This window comes from Malaya genurostris, chromosome 3 (assembly GCF_030247185.1).
Source record: "Malaya genurostris strain Urasoe2022 chromosome 3, Malgen_1.1, whole genome shotgun sequence".
In the NCBI taxonomy this organism is placed as follows: Eukaryota; Metazoa; Arthropoda; class Insecta; order Diptera; family Culicidae; genus Malaya; species Malaya genurostris.
In genome coordinates this window covers 136,195,415-136,213,803 of record NC_080572.1, presented here as the reverse complement: position 1 = coordinate 136,213,803, position 18,389 = coordinate 136,195,415, and the positions used below count along the sequence as shown (strand labels likewise).

The 18,389-nt window shown below is 40.3% G+C and overlaps 1 protein-coding gene across 3 annotated transcripts in view; it reads left to right on the top strand.

Annotated features, from left to right (window-relative positions):
* The first annotated feature begins 376 nt into the window (after positions 1-376).
* The window catches only part of LOC131437285 (uncharacterized), a 402,936-nt gene continuing 384,923 nt past the window's right edge, over positions 377-18,389 (top strand). For 2 of the 3 annotated variants that reach the window (XM_058606533.1, XM_058606531.1), the window contains exon 1: positions 416-830. The gene's annotated coding sequence lies outside the window, so the exon portion shown is untranslated. Of the gene's footprint in view, positions 831-18,389 lie in introns of all 3 variants that reach the window. The other variant, XM_058606534.1, reaches the window with a different exon arrangement.

Genomic DNA, 18,389 nt, shown 5'->3' with positions numbered 1-18,389 from the left:
CACTAATAAATAATATCAGAAAAGCATGATTTCACCACTAGGTGGGTGAAAATAAGTTTATTAAAAAGTATAATTTTTTGAACCGATGAAACAATGGCCTTAACACGTTGTGCGAATCATCATTTCAAAGTTTGTAAGCAAAAAACTCGAGTCATTATCTGGAAAACACTCAGATGCATCTTGCACACTCGCTCCCTCCCTTCCTAGGTACTGGTATTGGCGCGCATTTACAACATCTCCAACAATACCTTGGTATTACCTATGGAAGGAGAATGAATAAAGTAAATGAATGAATGAATGAAACCGCGATGGTAAATGAGAGGCTGTGAGATCAATGCATAATTTATCTGGCTGAAAATTCACAGTTTACGGTACACAAGCCGGCTGTTTTGAAACGACTATCCAATGTAATTTTTCAAATGCAACATTCTGAAGTTGGTTGCGACAGTGTACAGACGTTGAACTGTTTATATTATTATAACTTGAATCGAATGTGCTTGATAATCGGATTTTGATTAAATTGTTCTTTTGGTTGGCTTTAGTAGGTTTAAATGATGAAAATCATCATGAAAAAAAGCAATTCATCTAAACAGGATTATAAAAAGTGTTTCTAGAATATCTATAGAATTACAACTCGGTGAAACACAAAGTTAGTGTTCATGCTATTATATTTCGTTTGTGCTTTCTTACATTGTGCTCACACCGAAGAAAACCGAATATCATGTGCAATAATCGACAATCATAAAATGAGGGTGTTCGAGACCACAAAAAAAGTTTAAAAAAAAACAACATATGCATTAAGAGATATCATATAATTGTTCATTGACTGGGTAAGTTTTATTTTCTTATTCATAAGATTGTTACATGCCTGTACGTACGACATTTATATTATTAATTCGTACTACTATAAAAATATTACATTTGCCACTATTGAATGTAATAAATGTAATGAAATATAACGAATACCATAGCACATCTCAGATTCTACACCATACAAGTGTTTATGAACAAAAAGTACGGGTGTGTAATGCCACATAACCGTATGTCGTGAATACGAATAAAACTGACACGATTTATTTATATTTTCGAATTCGAGTTGATAGTTGATCGATTGTGTGAATTATGAAACTTTCCTCCATTTCACAACTAGAATTTTAAACGATTTTTGACGTCAATTATCTCATTTCGGATTTGCATATTTCATTGAAAGAAACTATCAAGATGCTGTACAGGATTCATATCTGCCTTTTGGAAGGACCAAATTGAAGAATTCTCTACGATATTTAGCACAGTTCGGAGCATTATTCTCGATCGATTTTCGCACAGTGAAAAATGCACGAAGCAAATCAAATTATTTTGGATTCTCACTAAACTAATGATTTTTACCTTCGATTTACAAAGAAGTTATCTTAATCTTTAGATAACATTTAGAATCATTAGAACGGCTGATTTTATATGATGTTGTCCACATTCGAACGAACGAGATTTCATTGCAACGATGTCCACAAATTTCAGCTCAAATGACATTTCTAACTCCTTCGATGGAATGTAAACTCGATATTCAATAACGAATAATTCACAGGTTACTATTTCGCTTGTCTGTTTCAAATTGTTAACAACAACTCGAATTTTATTTCCATTAATTTTAGAGATTTCTACAACTTCCGAGAAATGTGATGTCAAATCCTTTGTAATTTCCATCAAATTTGAAGCCTTTTCTTTGCGTCGAAAATAGACTATCCATGGCCCACTGGTACCATCTGGATAATGTTTAGCCCTTGGAGTATTTAAGCTCTTACTAGTATCCGGAATCGTATTCGGATGATCTTTCATGAGATCACGAACTACTGAGCTACCTGCAGTTCACGAACTGAACTACCTGCGGCTTAGCTTTGCGAACAAACCGACACATCCGCTCGCAGTGCCAATGAGGCCAAACTGAATCAATTTTTCTTAAGAGGCTTCTTTTTACATGATTTCGTTTGTAGCTGTTTCACAAATGGGCGGTTTCAACGGCCACCTATATAAGCACTTATATAATTTTGACGTCGATTATCTCATTTTGGATTTGCATATTTCATTGAAAGAAGTATCACGATGCTGTACAGGATTCATTTCTCCCTTTAAGAAGGATCAAATTGTGGAATTTTCTACGATATTTAGAACAGTTCGGAACATTTTTCTCGAACGATTTTCGCACAGCGAAAAGTGCACGAAGCAAATCAAATTATTTTGGATTTTCACTAAACTGATTATTTTTACCTACAAAGAAGTTATCTTAATAGTTCTTTAGATAACATTTAGAGCCATTAGAATGGCTGATTTTATATTTTGTCCACTTTTCCTTTTCTTTTTCTAAATTGCAAGCGACCAGCAGCTCTGCTGTCTGAGCTGTCTGATGCAACCCCTCTTGCTTGAATTGAAGCTACCTTAGCGAACAAACCTCAACACATCGGCTCGCGGTTCCATGCATTTCTCGCCTTGACGACCGGAAGGCAAATGAAAACTACGACCTGCGCGTTTTATTTTCAACAACCCAGAAGGTGCGCTCTCCGATACCGCTGCGTCTTCTCGCCCTGACGTCTTCTTCTATCCAACGCACAAGAAGGAATGATCGATGTTCATGTATATTTTTACATCAAATATTTATTGTTTCTCTTTGGTAACATTTTTGTTTGAAGTTACATGTCAAGTGATGTAGAAATGATACTTTTCATCTTTTAATTTACGCACGGAACGACCGAAATCAGCATTTTCGCGAAAAAATTAGTTGATTTGCTGATTTTAGTTAGTTATTTTTTGAGACAACTAAAAAAATCTTACTTTTGCGAATTTAGATTTTTTATTCTCATTCCCTTAATAATATTAAAATATTTGTTGAAATGACTTTTTTTTTAGTTGAATTCACAAACTAAACGTGCTGTCATTTCTTAGCTAAGGCACATTTCACAGGCACATGCTTTGACACTTCTCATAAGTTTTTGGCTAATAAACTTGTTAATAATACCCATTTCAATTTTGTTTTCTTTGTGCTGTTCTTCAGTAATGATGGTGATAGATAAATAGAAACAAATTTTCTGATTTTAATAACAAAGTTAGTTGTCAATGAGAATTTCGTGTTGGATTGAAATATTGCTGGTTTGTGCCCAGGATATTCACCAACTAAACACATTCTCTAAAAATAAGAGTTTTTTCAGCAAAGTAAATTCTCAATTTTAACTAATTTTATAGTTACTTTGGAAATTTTGTTGTTAAAATCAACAAATTCAAAAACAGTAATACGAATTAGGCGCAGAGCTAATTTCGGTCGTTCCGAGCACGGAACGACCGAAATCAGCATTTTCGCGAAAAATTTAGTTGATTTGCTGATTTTAGTTAGTTATTTTTTGAGACAACTAAAAAAATCTTACTTTTGCGAATTTAGATTTTTTATTCTCATTCCCTTAATAATAATAAAATATTTGTTGAAATGACTGTTTTTTTTAGTTGAATTCACAAACTAAACGTGCTGTCATTTCTTAGTTAAGGCACATTTCATTTCCATTCAACTAATTTTTTAGTTGAATTAAAGAAATAAAATGTTGTTTGCAACCAATATGAATGGTTGAATTGGCTTCTGCAATCTGCAGCTATATGGCGCCCTGTCACCGAAACGCTAACACCGTAATGACTACTAGCCACTAGATGGCACACTACTGCCGAAAAAATTTCAGGCGCGTTTGTCTTTTCTATATTGGCAGGTATAAATACGATGTTGTATTGGAGAAAAAGACATAAACGAAACAGAAACATCTTTTTGAATTTTTTTCTTCTAAATCACTGTTTTCTTCATTCTCACTGAAAACTTTGAGCACTCGGAAAACAAAAACCGAATACAAGTAGTACACCGAACGGCGCAGCTCGGAAGGTTTGAAGATACAAAAAAACTTCATCACAATTAGAGTGAAACATTCGAAATTCACTTCACTGTTCCGCGTAAAAACATTATTACGCAGAATCGCTTCAAGTGCGCACAAATTCTGAATAAATAAGATTTCCACTAACAGTTTACGACATTTTTACATATCGGTTTAGAAATTTAAATAAAGATATATCGAACACATGCAAAAAACATCAAAACAATTTTCAAGCAGTTTCAATAAGACTGTCCTTTTTAGCTTTTTAATGGATTGTATTGCTTTGACACTTCTCATAAGTTTTTGGCTAATGAACTTGTTAGTAATACCCATTTCAATTTTGTTTTCTTTGTGCTGTTCTTCAGTAATGATGGTGATAGATAAATAGAAACAAATTTTCTGATTTTAATAACAAAATTAGTTGTCAATGAGAATTTCGTGTTGGATTGAAATATTGCTGGTTTGTGCCCAAGATATTCACCAACTAAAAACATTCTCTAAAAATAAGAGTTTTTTCAGCAAAGTAAATTCTCAATTTTAACTAATTTTATAGTTACTTTGGAAATTTTGTTGTTAAAATCAACTAATTCAAAAACAGTAATACGAATTAGGCGCAGAGCTAATTCCGGTCGTTCCGTGCAGAGAGGCCTCGCACCTAGATTGCCGCAAATGCTATTGTCATTTTTGCTGATATTAAGTAATGACTGCTTAACGTTAATGACTAAGCGCTCGACTTTATCGAACAGGTTACACATCTCTGCGAAGATCGGCAAGAGTTGTTCGGTGGTAAATTTGGGCGGAAGATTTTGGTCCAAATGAGTATTTAAATGGTGACACTCCAGGGAGGAGTGAAGAACTCACGCACCAACAAAGAAATAGGAACTCCATAAGGATTCAACGAATAAGCCTAGCGATAAAAGGAAATCGCGAAGCGTTCCTTAAGACTCACTGATCAAACATAGCGATAAAAGAAAATCGCAAAGTGGTTAGTCGATTACTCAAAGAAGAGTAACAATATCAAAGTTCGGTTTCGTAGAAAACCCGAATGGGGCGTGCCGACTTTGCACGGCACCAAATGGCAACGACAACATGGTGGAATGCGATCGCTGGTTCCACCTAAGTTGTGCCAAATTGAAACATACACCACTTGAGGAGGAAAGGTGGTTATGTATAAAATGCATGAGCATCGAAAAGAAGATGTTCAATCTGGAAGTAAGCATAAACAACGCTGAAACCAAAGCGGAACTGAAACCTTCCACTTCAGGAGTAATAAATGATAATAACCAAGATTGGGTTACTTATCTGAAATGGCAGGCACTGATGCAATTACCCCGTTTCAACGGATCCGCGAATACGTGGCCAAAGTTTAAGCACGTATTCGAAGTTACAACAGAGGAAGGTCGATTCTCCAATTTAGAGAATCTGAACCGATTAGAACAAGTCCTGGAAGGTCAGGCTTACAAGCGAGTACAGCAGCTTATGATGAATGCTGATAACGTACCGCGAATAATCGCGAGACTAGAAGAAGTATTCGGGAGACCCGAATTAATTTATAACGAGCTTCTACAAGCAATAGCACGGATACGGAAAGAGAGTAGATCCGTGACCTGTGAAATGGCAGATGCAATCGACAACCTGGTGTGCAACATAAATCAAATGGGTAAAAAAGAATACCTGCACGACCACAGATTAATAAAGGAAATGGTGCAAAAATTGCCATTGCGATCCAGGTCAAATGGGCAGAGACATGCCAAACAAACACAGGCTCGCCAACTCTTGAGGATTTCAATCAGTGGCTTGAGCCACATGGAAAGGTTAATCGACTCATGAATGAATCAATACTCGAGGTGAAAAGGCATAGGATAAATGCACACGCTGCGGAAGAAAACCAGTAAGATGCAGCAGTAACAAAACTAAGAAGCCCGCCGAAAAAGGAATACAGCAAGGACTGCGCGTATTGCAAAGGAAATCACCACCTCAGAAAATGTGGCGAATTTAAAGATTTAGCAATTAATGAAAGGCACCATTCCACAAAGGAAAGCCGTCTGTGTTTTGGTTGCTTGAACAAAAATCATACCGCATGGAAATGCCCGACGAAGCGGCCGTGTGGCATTAATGGGTGCAAAGCGATGCACAGCCCGATTTTCCACAAAACGCCGGTAGAAAAAGTAGATCAAGTTAATCATCACGATGAGAAAACATCGGAGATTCTGTACCAGGTGGTACCCGTTATATTAAAAAACGGGACAAATCGAGTTGATACCTACGCGTTTCTTGACGCTGGATCACCTCTCACGTTATTAGATGGATCATTGGCCAATAAGCTTGAACTCAAGGGCAACGTCGAGCCACTAACGTTAAAGTGGACTCAGAACATCACAAGGAATGAAAATGAAAGCAGACAGGTTCACCTGTGGGTAAGCGGTGCATCTCAAAGAGCTTACGCATTGAAAGGAGTGCGAACCGTAAAGGACCTGCAACTGCCGAAGCAGTCAGTCGATGTTGATAAATTAATAAAGCAATTTAAACACCTGAAAAATTTGCCGATCAACTCATACGTTGACGCACAGCCAAAGTTATTAATTGGATTAAATCACAGTCATCTGTTAGCACCGGTTGATTGACGTCTTGGTGATATAGGAGAACCAACAGCATTGAGGACCAAACTGGGATGGTTAATATTTGCCAATATATACAATACCGTGGAAAATGGAATAACGATGATACACGATGGGGAACAGAAGCTAAACGAATTACTAGAAAAGCATAACTCAACGGAAGATTTTGGTGTTAAAATAGTTGAACCACCTTCGAAAGGTAAAACGAAAGAACAGCACCTACTAGTACACAACGAGGAACCACCACTGCATAAGAGTTTTATCGTTGCTACTAAACTTAACAGAATACACGTAATGAATAGATTAGATGTCGATTCTCCTGCGACATTGGGTGTACGAGAAATAGTTCCAACGAGGAACAAGAGAAGCATACCTGTAAAACCCACCAACAACGTAGTACGGAATCGATCAAGCACGAATGAGAATCGTGAAAATAAGAATATAATTGATATACCCTTTCGCAGGAAAGCTAAATGCATCCCCGAACAAAGATGGATCAGAGGGAGCAAAAGTATATCATAACAAACGGAGAAATATAAAGAACATTGAATTCGTGAATAAACAATTGTCAAATAAAACAACGAACACAGCTAAGCAACTACCAGAATATAACTACACCGAAACAGTGGTTTACGAGCAAAATAAGTTATTGATAAAAAACGAGAAACTAATGAAATAGACATTCAATCTGGAAACATTTTCCCAATCATCCGATTGTTTCAAAGTTGAAACGAAAATACTAAATCGAACATCATTTGAAAAGGAAACGGAGGTGAAAATGGAACCACGAGATAACGATAATAAATCTCAAGAAAACAGTGATCCTGTATCATCTGATCAAAGCAAACAGGAAAGCAACGCCATCCCGACGTCGAAATCAAGTGTTGAAAAATTCAAGTCGGGAAACGACAAATCTAGACCAGCATCAATACGTCCTACACTCGAATTCTTAGTAGGAAACAATTTTGGTACAGATTGTAACGATACGGTCAACACGAGCATGAGTACTATAAACATTAGAGAGGATGTATATTGCAATACAAAATCTCCGGTGAGAAAGAAAACTATCTCATGGAAAAATCTGAATATTATCGCAGGAGTTATTGCTATAGTCGCTGTTATTTTATCTTTAACGGATGCTCTAATAATGAAACTTCTAGAAGATAATGGGTTAGTATTCGATCATTTCGAATGCTTCACCCGAAAAAGATATTCAGGAGATAGATCGAATTTTCATGAGGGTGAGAAAGGCCGTTGGTTGGTAAACGACTGGACAATGCGCAATTCAGGCCCCAATGTGGTTCTTAGCCTCTTGTCTAGTAACTCCTATCCCTACCTACTCGCGGTGCCGGCTGGGGTACGAGTAACCATAGGAAAGATCGGGTAACCAACCCCGGTGGGACCTTGGTCGTATGCTGACAGGGAAGGGGGGGGCTTGCCTTCTCATTACAGAGAGCGAGCCTACCCGAGCGTCTGTTCCCCATGTTGGGGCGGCTCGAAACAGCGTCTGTTCTCCATGTTAGGAGCGGCTGATTACCGTCCTTGTGTCAGTGTGGGACTCTAAACAGTGCTGACACGATGGCACTCCGGCGAGACAGGAGGTTGGTGCAGGCCTAACAAGCCTCCCGGAAAACACTTGTTACGAATAATCAGGATATAAATACGACTCGGAATAATCGGCAAAGACCTACGCGACGAAATAAGGACTACGATTGGAAGCTTGGCACATGGAACTGCAAATCGCTTGGCTTCCCAGGATACGACCGAATGCTGCATGATGAGCTTCAAATCCGCGGCTTCGATGTATAGCACTGCAGGAACTTTGTTGGACGGGACAGAAGGTGTAGAAAAGTGGGCATCGAGCGGCTATCTTCTACCAGAGCTGCGGCTCAACCAGCGTTCTAGGAACGGGATTTGTAGTGTTGAGCAAGATGCGCCAGCGCGTGATTGGGTGGCAGCCAATCAGTGATAGAATGTGCGTATTGAAGATCAGGGGCCGTTTCTTCAATTACAGCATCATCAACGTGCACTACCCACATGAGGCGAGACCCGATGACGAGAAGGAAGCATTCTACGCGCAGCTGGAACAAACCTACGACAGCTGCCCACGGCGCGATGTAAAACTCGTCATCGGCGACATGAATGCTCAGGTAGGCCGGGAGGCAATGTACAGACCCGTGATCGGGCTGGAGAGCCTGCACGCGAGATAACAAACGAAAACGGTCAACGATGCGTAAACTTTGCAGCCTCCCGAGGAATGGTAGTTCGAAGCACTTTCTTCTCCCGCAAAGATATCCACAAAGTCACCTGGAGATCACCTGATCAACATACGGAAAATCAAATCGACCACGTTCTCATCGACGGGCGATTCTTCTTCGACGTCATCAATGTCCGAACCTACCGCAGTGTCAATATTGCTTCTGACCACTACCTTGTCGCGGTTTGTATGCGCTCAAAACTATCGACGGTGCACAATACTCGTCGCACAAGAACGCTGGGACAAAATCTCGAGCAGCTAGGTAGCATTCGTACTGCAGAGGAATACGCGCAACAACTGGAGCTAGTGCAACCAATGGAAGAGCAGCTTGGCGCGGCGACTCTTGAAGACGGCTGGAGGAACATAAGGTCCATCGTGAGTAGCACTGCTGCCACCGTGCTAGGTACGAGGTTATCGAATCGAGGAAATGACTGGTTCGACGGCGAATGTCAGCAGTTGGTCGAAGAGAAGAATGCAGCAAGGGCGAGGATGCTGCAACACCGCACTAGAGCGAACGAGGAACGATACATACAGGCACGAAACAGACAGAACACGTTTTTCCGGAGGAAAAAGCGCCACCAGGAAGACCAAGATCGCGAAGCGATGGAACAGCTGTACCGCGCAAATGATACATGGAAATTCTATGAGAAGGTGAACCGCTCACGTAGAGGCTACACGCCACAGGCCGAAATGTGCAGAGTTACCAGTGGTAACCTTCTCACGAACGAACGTGAGGTGATCGACAGGTGGAAGCAGTACTATGACGAGCATCTGAATGGCGAAGCACAGAAAACAGAGAACGACACAGGAATCAATTTGGGTGCACGCTCTGCCGACGACAGATTCCGAGCAGCTGATCTGACGGAGATAATTGAGGAGATCGGCAAGCTGAGGAACAACAAAGCCGCGGGCAATGACCAGTTGCCAGGCGAGCTGCTCAAACATGGAGGAGAGGTACTGGCTAGAGCGCTGTTCTGGATGATTTCTAGGATTTGGGAGGAGGAGATTCTACCCTTCGAATCTCGGAGAGGGCTACGTCAAGGTGATGGACTTTCTTGTATCTTGTTCAATATTGCCCTGGAAGGTGTGATTCGAAGAGCGAGGATCGACACGAGTGGCACGATCTTCCGAAAGTCCGTACAACTTTTTGGCTTCGCTGACGATATTGATATTGTGACACGTAACCTTGAGAAGATGACGGAAACCTACATCGGACTGAAAGCTGAAGCTAGGCGTATCGGACTGGCCATAAATGCGTCGAAAACAAAATACATGAGAGGAAGAGGCTCCAGAGAAGAAACACTACGCCTCCCACCACGAATATTGATAGACGGTGACGATATTGAGGTGGTTGACGAGTTTGTGTATTTGAGCTCACTGGTGACCGCCGATAATGACACCAGCAGAGAAATTCATAGACGTATTTTGGCAGGGAATCGTGCATACTTTGGACTCAGAAAAACCCTCCGATCGAGAAAAGTACGCCACCGCACGAAATCGACCATCTACAAAACGCTAATTAGACCGGTTGTTCTCTATGGCCACGAGACCTGGACTATGTTAGCAGAGGACCAACGCGCCCTCAGTGTTTTCGAAAGAAAGGTACTGAGGACCATCTATGGCGGAGTGCAGATGGAATACGGAACGTGGAGACGGTGTATGAATCACGAATTGCAACAGCTGTTAGGAGAACCACCTATCGTACGGACAGCTAAATTTGGACGTCTACGATGGGCTGGGCATGTCATAGGGATGTCGGACGACAGCCCAGTGAAAATGGTTCTTGAATCTAATCCGACTGGTACAAGAAGAAGAGGAGCGCAGCGAGCAAGGTGGATCGATCAAGTGGAGGGTGATCTCAGAAGCATCCGTGCCTTGAGTGGCTGGCGACGAGCAGCCGTGGACCGAGTTATGTGGAGACGTATGCTTGATACAGCAAAGGACACCGTTTTTGTGCATTATCTGCCATAGCTGTTCTCGATCGATTGTGTCGTATGCCGCTTTGAAGTCAATGAATAGGTGATGCGTGGGTACGTTGTATTCTATGTGATCCGGAATGGCGCGGGCTCCAGTAAATCCCGCTTCTGTAAGTAGCAGAAACTTTACGTCTGCTTAGCGGTTCAAATTGAACTGCCGAGTTTAGCACTAAGCAGTTCAATTTGAACTGCTCTGCACTGATGAGTCAAAGACGAAACGTAAAAATAATGAAAACGGTTATGTGCCCAAGCACAAAATTTGGCTAACCCCTAAATGACCATACCTGCATCGGCCAGAAATAGTCGAAAACACGTTTTCGTTCGGCACGTCAGAAAATACATTGCACTTCGTTGCAAAACAAAAAGTGTTCTGTAAGTAGCAGAAACTTTACGTCTGCTTAGCGGTTCAAATTGAACTGCCGAGTTTAACACTAAGCAGTTCAATTTCAACATATAGGTCTATTAATCACTAAGAAAACCGATGTTTGAATTAATACCCGAAGGGCCGAGTCACTTATAGATTTCGATTCAGTTCGTCTAGTAAAATACATGTGTATGTGTGTATGTAACGTTTTTTCTCGGATATGGCATGACCGATTTTCACAAACTTACATTCAAATGAAATGGAGCCAGTTCCAAATTATTTATTTACTTGCATCAGAGTAATTTAAAACAATTCGTGGAGTAAATTTTGCAGGTTTCCTTAAGTTTAATGGTTCTATAGCTCTTGAATTGAATCATCCTAATCGACTTCCGGTTGTGGAATTACTGGATGAAGAGTGTTAATAATTTCAAACAGTTATATGGAGTAGCAAAACACAGAAAAATGGAAACTTCACTCAAATCACTTTTAATCGATAGGCCTTGTCAGTTGAAGCCCACTCGAACCGACTTCGACTCCATCAGTCCCCACTTTTCTCAGGCATAGTTTGAACTATATCGCATAGGAAATTTCTTAAGTTCATCCAAATAAGAGTTGTAGCACCGAAATTACATGGTGATGAATGTCTAAATATTCAAACCGCCATATAAAGTATGTGATCGTACACGGATAAAAATCTATTACCGGTACCATGATTGAAAATCATGAAATCATGAATAATGTCTATCATGAAATAAAACCATGATTTCACGAGCAAAACAATTGATATCATGAACATTAACACATTTCCCATGAAAATTTTCATGATATCAATCATTTGGTCATGAAATTTCATGAGAAGACATGGTTCATGATTTCATGATTGAAAAACCATGGTACCGGCAAAAGATTTTTACCCGTGTACGGGAAAAGAAAACACAATAGAGAAATTTCACCGCAAATGATCGATTGTTTTGAAATATTAATTTTGAATTTTTTGACTTGGTTCAAATTTTGTACAAGCGTTTTTCATGGCCAAACGAAACAATTTGCATCATTAATTTGCCCTTTTAAACTCTAACCTTACTTTTGAGAAGAGACTAAGCAAAAATCCCGTTAAAATGATCAATAATATATATTTCAGAAACGGTAGGTCCAATTGATTTGGTGTCTTCTGCAATGTTTAGGTAATTATGAAGACTATGTAAAAAAATGTAGCACTGTTGAAAAAAAATTTTCTTCAATTTTTATTTTAGAAGGAACACTTAAAAATCGAATATCACCAAAACGGTATTTTTGATTTTTTTTTATATATGTTGTAGCTGAGGTCAAAAGTAAAATACTGTCCAATTTCTAGAATGGAGAAATAATATTTGAAAAAGTCAGTTCCACTGTAACTATCGTGCCCATCGGACGTAAATTCGTGTTTCTCCAATAGTGCGGTGAATTGCTTTATTCCACTTTCAAGGTCATTATGTAATCTATTGTCTGCATCAGTGCGATCGAGTGATAATTCGAACTAATCCGTCCTCAAAATCGATTGTGAGCTGTGTAAAGAAGCACTGTGTGTTGTACCGTTAGCCAACGCCCGCTGGGCGCTGCTGCTATATTGTTTACAAATACATTAGACAGCGTATAGTTGAAAAACGTGTAAGGTTTCATTGTACAGTGCAGCAAGAGACTGCAAAAAGTGCTTTTTCCACAAGGAACTTGTTCGCATTTTATTAAACAAGAATATTCACCGATTGCCTAGGACCGGGCCTTGTCGGCCGTTCGCTTTTTGAGAGCTAAAGTTAAGTATCTTTTTCTTTTTCCCTGTTGTTGAATACCACTAGATTTTTTTGCACTCCAATCTATACCCGCACGGACTTTTTTCCGTGCCATGACAAAAGGTTCAAAATTGCCTGAGCTCCCTCCAGATGACGAAATGGAACCATCTGATGGCAATAAAACTCGTGTTAAAAATTATCCCCATGGGCTTCCACTTCCGGCCGGTCCGTACGCGGTTTACATCCCGATCAAATTGAAAAGAAAAAAAATTTAACATCCTTAGCCCAGACAAGCTTATAGTCTTGTTAGCCAGTGAAAAAAAAGGCGGGTGGGTAATGTCAGACATAACTGGATGTCGTGAATACGAAAAAACTGGCACGCTCCCATCACTTTTCCGAATATCAGTTAGTTGATTGATTGTATGAATTGTGCAAGCTTTCCCCTTTTTCTCCAATAGAGTTGCACCTACATTAAAGTACAGATTAGTTACTTGAAAACTTGAAACAATTCCTTTTTAATTTGCCAATATAGGAGGCTAGGTACGACAAATTTGTAGTTTATTTTTATTGAAGCTATGAAGTTCGAAGATATCTAATTCTTCTCGAAATTTCAGTACGAAACAATTGCAATGGCCTGGTCTGAAATGTATCGACGATCTTCGGTATTCAAGTCATTTTAATAATAATAACGATAGTAATAATAATGATAATAATAATAAAAATAGTAATAATAATAATAATAATAATAATACAGATTAATCTGTACATATATGTATGTATAAATAAAATACAGATTAACCTGTATATATGGCAACCCTGTATAACACGACCCCATACTAGTATAAAAATGTGTTCAACATCATCACATTCGCTTTCGCATTGCCGTTCGTAATTGAATGTGTTAGTGACGGTACAAATCTGCCTTCTTCCGGTTTTCGGAGCCATCTAGCTGACGGTGTCTCGTACGTTCAGAGTAGCTGCTTTAACTTAAATGACGCTATTTCTCACATCACATTTCATTTTATACCTGCTACTGGTAACGGTGTAGGGACCTCCCTTTCGCAGAACGGGAAACAGTGAGACGATATAAAAGAGAGAGTTAGTATAGCAGCAGCCAGTAATACTGAATTGGCTGTTAACAGCATCTTGTGGAATTTTTACGCAGAAACACGCACACAGGAGGAAGAGTTAAGGGCAAGGCAAAGTCCCGCTCGAACCGTGCTGGTATGCAGTTCCCAGTTGGCAAAATCCATCGTCTGCTCCGAAAGGGAAACTACGCAGAGCGTGTCGGTGCCGGTACATCGGTCTATCCGGCACGTGATGGAGTACTCTGGCAGTGATGGAGTACTTGGCTGCCGAAGTTTTGGAATTGGCCGGTAATGCTACCCGTGACAACAAGAAAACGAAAATCATCCCTCGCCATCTGCAGCTGGCCATCCGTAACGATGAGGAGTTGAAAACCCCGTCCTTTTCAGGACGACCGCATCATTGTGATGCAGAAATATTTAGGATTGCTTTAAGTTTAGCCAGTTCTGATACGCCTGGAAAGTAGAATGCACAAATCAAGTGGAAACATTCGTTCATCTCTTTCATTTGTTCAACTCTGTTTTTTTGTCATCTCATTCATTTGTTCAACTCTGTTTCGCACGGCATATTTGTATACTAGTATAAAGATGTGTTCAAAATCATCACTTTCGCTTTCGCATTGCCGTTCGTAATTGAATGTGTTAGTGACGGTGCACATTAATTTAGCTTCCATCTTGATGAATCTTTTGGTAGGAAATATTGAGATCTGATATGGTTCTCGTGTGTGTCTTGTTTCAGCAATGGGCCTTGCTGGACTTTTTGGCTGCCGATTTTCGGTGTCATTGTGCTGACGGTGTCTCGTGCATTCAGATCGGGAAACAGTGAGACGACAGGTCCTCGATGTTGCTCTCGTGTGTCTTGTTTCGGGAACAGTTGCTCAGCAAATGGTAGGAAAAATGAACCACTCAACTTTTATATGGATGCTCTTGTATAGATGCAGACATCTCGCGTTCTGATTGGCTGGTGCTTTCATGGGATAAATCAAACAGGTTTTTCAATAGTTTACTATTGAAAAACTTCAATGTTGTTGCAATACACGTTCAAGTTAAAAATTTTCGATTCTATTGGTAGTTAGATTATATTAATCCTTCTACAGATCACTGAGCTATGAGCTTTCAAAATACGAGAAAGGCAAACGCGCCTTATGAATTATCTTCTATGATACTCGTTTATACCAAACATTTCGGAAAAGTTTGATTTTGAACTATTTGAGAATATGTCACAGAACTGAAAATTTTATTATAAAATTGTGGTCATATTTCCGATGGCGTGAAGCAAGAATTATGTTGATTCATTAGATATAACATGAGATATTCACGATCAAAAACTTATCACTCTCTCAGAGGGTAAATTCTGAAAAGGCGCCCCATAGTAAAGTAAGTCGTATTCACGACAAAACAAGCTAACGAGATCGTTCATTGTGAGCTTTTCACGCGGGAGTATCGCGTATACATTCCAGCTCTCGAAGTTGAGATAGACGGCGTGATCACCGATACGAGTCTGACTTGTGAGGACATTCTTAAGCATGGGGCAGGCGGTTTTAAAAACTGCCTACACAAGAATGTTAAGATACTGGACTGCAAGAATGTTAAGATACTCGACCGCTGAGAATGGGACTAAATCCTATATCCCATCAGACTCGTATTGGCTGACATTCGCCGACTCGGCTTTGCCTAATTATGTCCGCCTGGACCGAGTTTGTTTATCTGTTCGCCTTTTTGTGTCGCAGGTCATGAACTGCACTAATTGCAAACAATTGGGACATACAGCATCCCATTGTTGCAATAAATCCCGTTGTATAAAGTGTGGAGGAAGTCATGCGGATAACTTCTGCGGCGGAGACATTGAAAAGTGTCTCTACTGTAAGTAGGGACCGCATGATCTCTCGGTATGCCCCGCTTACAAATTGCGCAAGGATAAGATGAGCCGTTCACTTAAGCAACATTCAAAGCGTTCTTTTGCTGAAATGTTGAAGAGTGCTACGTCTCCAGTAAATTTTTTCGCTTGTGTGTCAACTGACGAGAGCGATGCAAAATGGCCCCTTCTGTCAGCGATCGTATCTTTCGATGGGACCGTCACCCACCGAGGTCACGGACACAATCACTGTTATAAAGTGGAATTGTAGAAGTATTATCCCGAAAATGGATCCTTTCAAATTTCTAGTAAATAATCTGAAATGTGACGCATTTGTATTGTGTGAAACTTGGATAATTTCTGAAATACTCTTAAGCTTCCACGATTTTAACATTATTTGTCTGGATCGAGAGGATCCCTATGAAAGAGTACTTTTGGAGATCAAAAAGTGCTATTCTTTCTATCGCATTAACCTTCCCTCGATACCAGATATTGAAGTTGTCGCATGTCATGTTACAATCAAAGGCAAGGACCTTTGCATTGCTTCCATCTACATTCCTCCAAGAACCTCGGTTGGGCATCAGCGGCTCAGTGATAGCATTGAGCTCCTTCCCGCTCCGACGTTGGTTTTTGGAGACTGTAACTCTCACAGTGAGGGATGGGGTTGTCTTCACGAAGATAACATATCAGCTATGATCCTTGATATCTGCGACAACTTCAATATGACAATCTTGAATACGGGAGGAATGACACGGATCCCTGCACCACCAGCAAGACCAAGTGCGCTGGACTTATCCCTTTGCTCGACATCGCTACGGTTGAACTGCACGTGGGAGGTGATCCCTGATCCCCACGGTAGCGATCATCTACCTATCGTGATTTCAATCGCCTACGGAATAAGACCATCGGAGACACCGTAACTCGAGCTCAAACGAAACGTGTACCCGGCGCGAAAACTAACATCCGTCCACCCAACCCGTGGTGGGACAAAGAGTGCTCAGAATTAAACGCGAGAGAACTTCATCATTTATCGAGTTTAGGAAACACCTTTTTCGATGGTAGAGTTCTCACTTGCGCTCTTATCGTGTAACAGTAAAGCTCCGGGGTTAAACAAAATCAAATTCAACTTGTTGAAAAATTTGCCTGACTCTGCCTAAAAGCGCATATTGAATTTCTTTAATAGGTTCTTGAGGATAACATTGTCCCACATGACTGGAGACAAGTAGGAGTTATCGCCATTCAAAAACAAGGGAAACCAGCCTCCGATCACAATTCGTTTCGGCCAAATGCTATTCTTTCCTGTATCCGGAAATTGTTCGAAAAAATGATTCTGTTTCGTTTATACAACTGGGTCGAAACTAATGGCTTCCATTCAGATACACAATTTGGTTTCCGCAGGGGCAAAGGAACGAACGATTGTTTTGCGTTGCTCTCTACAGAAATTCAAATGCCATTTGGTAATAAAGAACAAATGGCGTCAATTTCCCTAGACATTAAGGGGGCTTTTGACTCAGTTTTCATAAAAATCCTATCTGAGAAGCTGCAGCAGCATGGTCGATCACCAGTTTTGAATAACTTTTTGTATAATCTATTGTCCGAGAAATACATGTATTTCGCGCATGGTGATTTGTCGACAATACGATTCAGTTACATGGGTCTTCCTCAGGGCTCATACTTAAGAACCCTTTTATAAAACTTTTACGTAAACAAAACTGATGAATGTATCAACACATCTTGCACGCTAAGACAACTTCCCGACGACAGTGTTGTGTCTATTTAAGGACCCAAAGCTGCCGATCTCAGAGGACCATTGCAAGATACCTTCGACAACTTGTCGACATGGGCTCTTCAAATATGTATCGAGTGCTCTACTGAGAAAACTGAGCTGGTTGTATTTTTAAGGAAGCGAGAACCAGCACAACTACAGCTTCAACTAGAGGGTGCAACCATAGCACAAGTCTTCATATTTAAATATCTCGGGGTCTAGTTCGACTCCAAAGGCACCTGGAGATGTTACACTAGGTTTTTGAAACAAAAATGCCAGCAGAGAATCAACTTTCTTCGCTCAATAACCGAAACTTGGTGGGGTGCACACCCAGGAGACCTGATATAGCTCAAACAACGATATTGTCTGTAATGGAATATGAATGCTTCTGCTTCCGATCCGCCGCGAACACCCATTTCATTAAACTGTAAAGAATTCAGTATCGTTGTTTGCGTATTGCCTTAGGTTGCATGCAGTCGACTCATACGATGAGTCTCGAAATGCTCGCGTGCGTCTTACAATTGTAAAATCGATGCTAGGATCTCTCATAGCGATTACTTATCTGAAGCGACATTTTGAATCCGATGGTGATTAAAAGATTCGAAAGGCTTGTCGAGCTCAATTCTCAGACCCGTTTCATGTCCTTATATTTTGATTACATGGTTCAGAATATTAATCCTTCTTCGTTTGTTTCCAACCGTGCTCATTTCTCGGATTCAGTTTACGTCGCAGAATTAGCTGCTATTCTGTACGCCCTCGAGATCATGGAAACCGTGCCCAAAGACCATTACTAGTATCCTCCATATT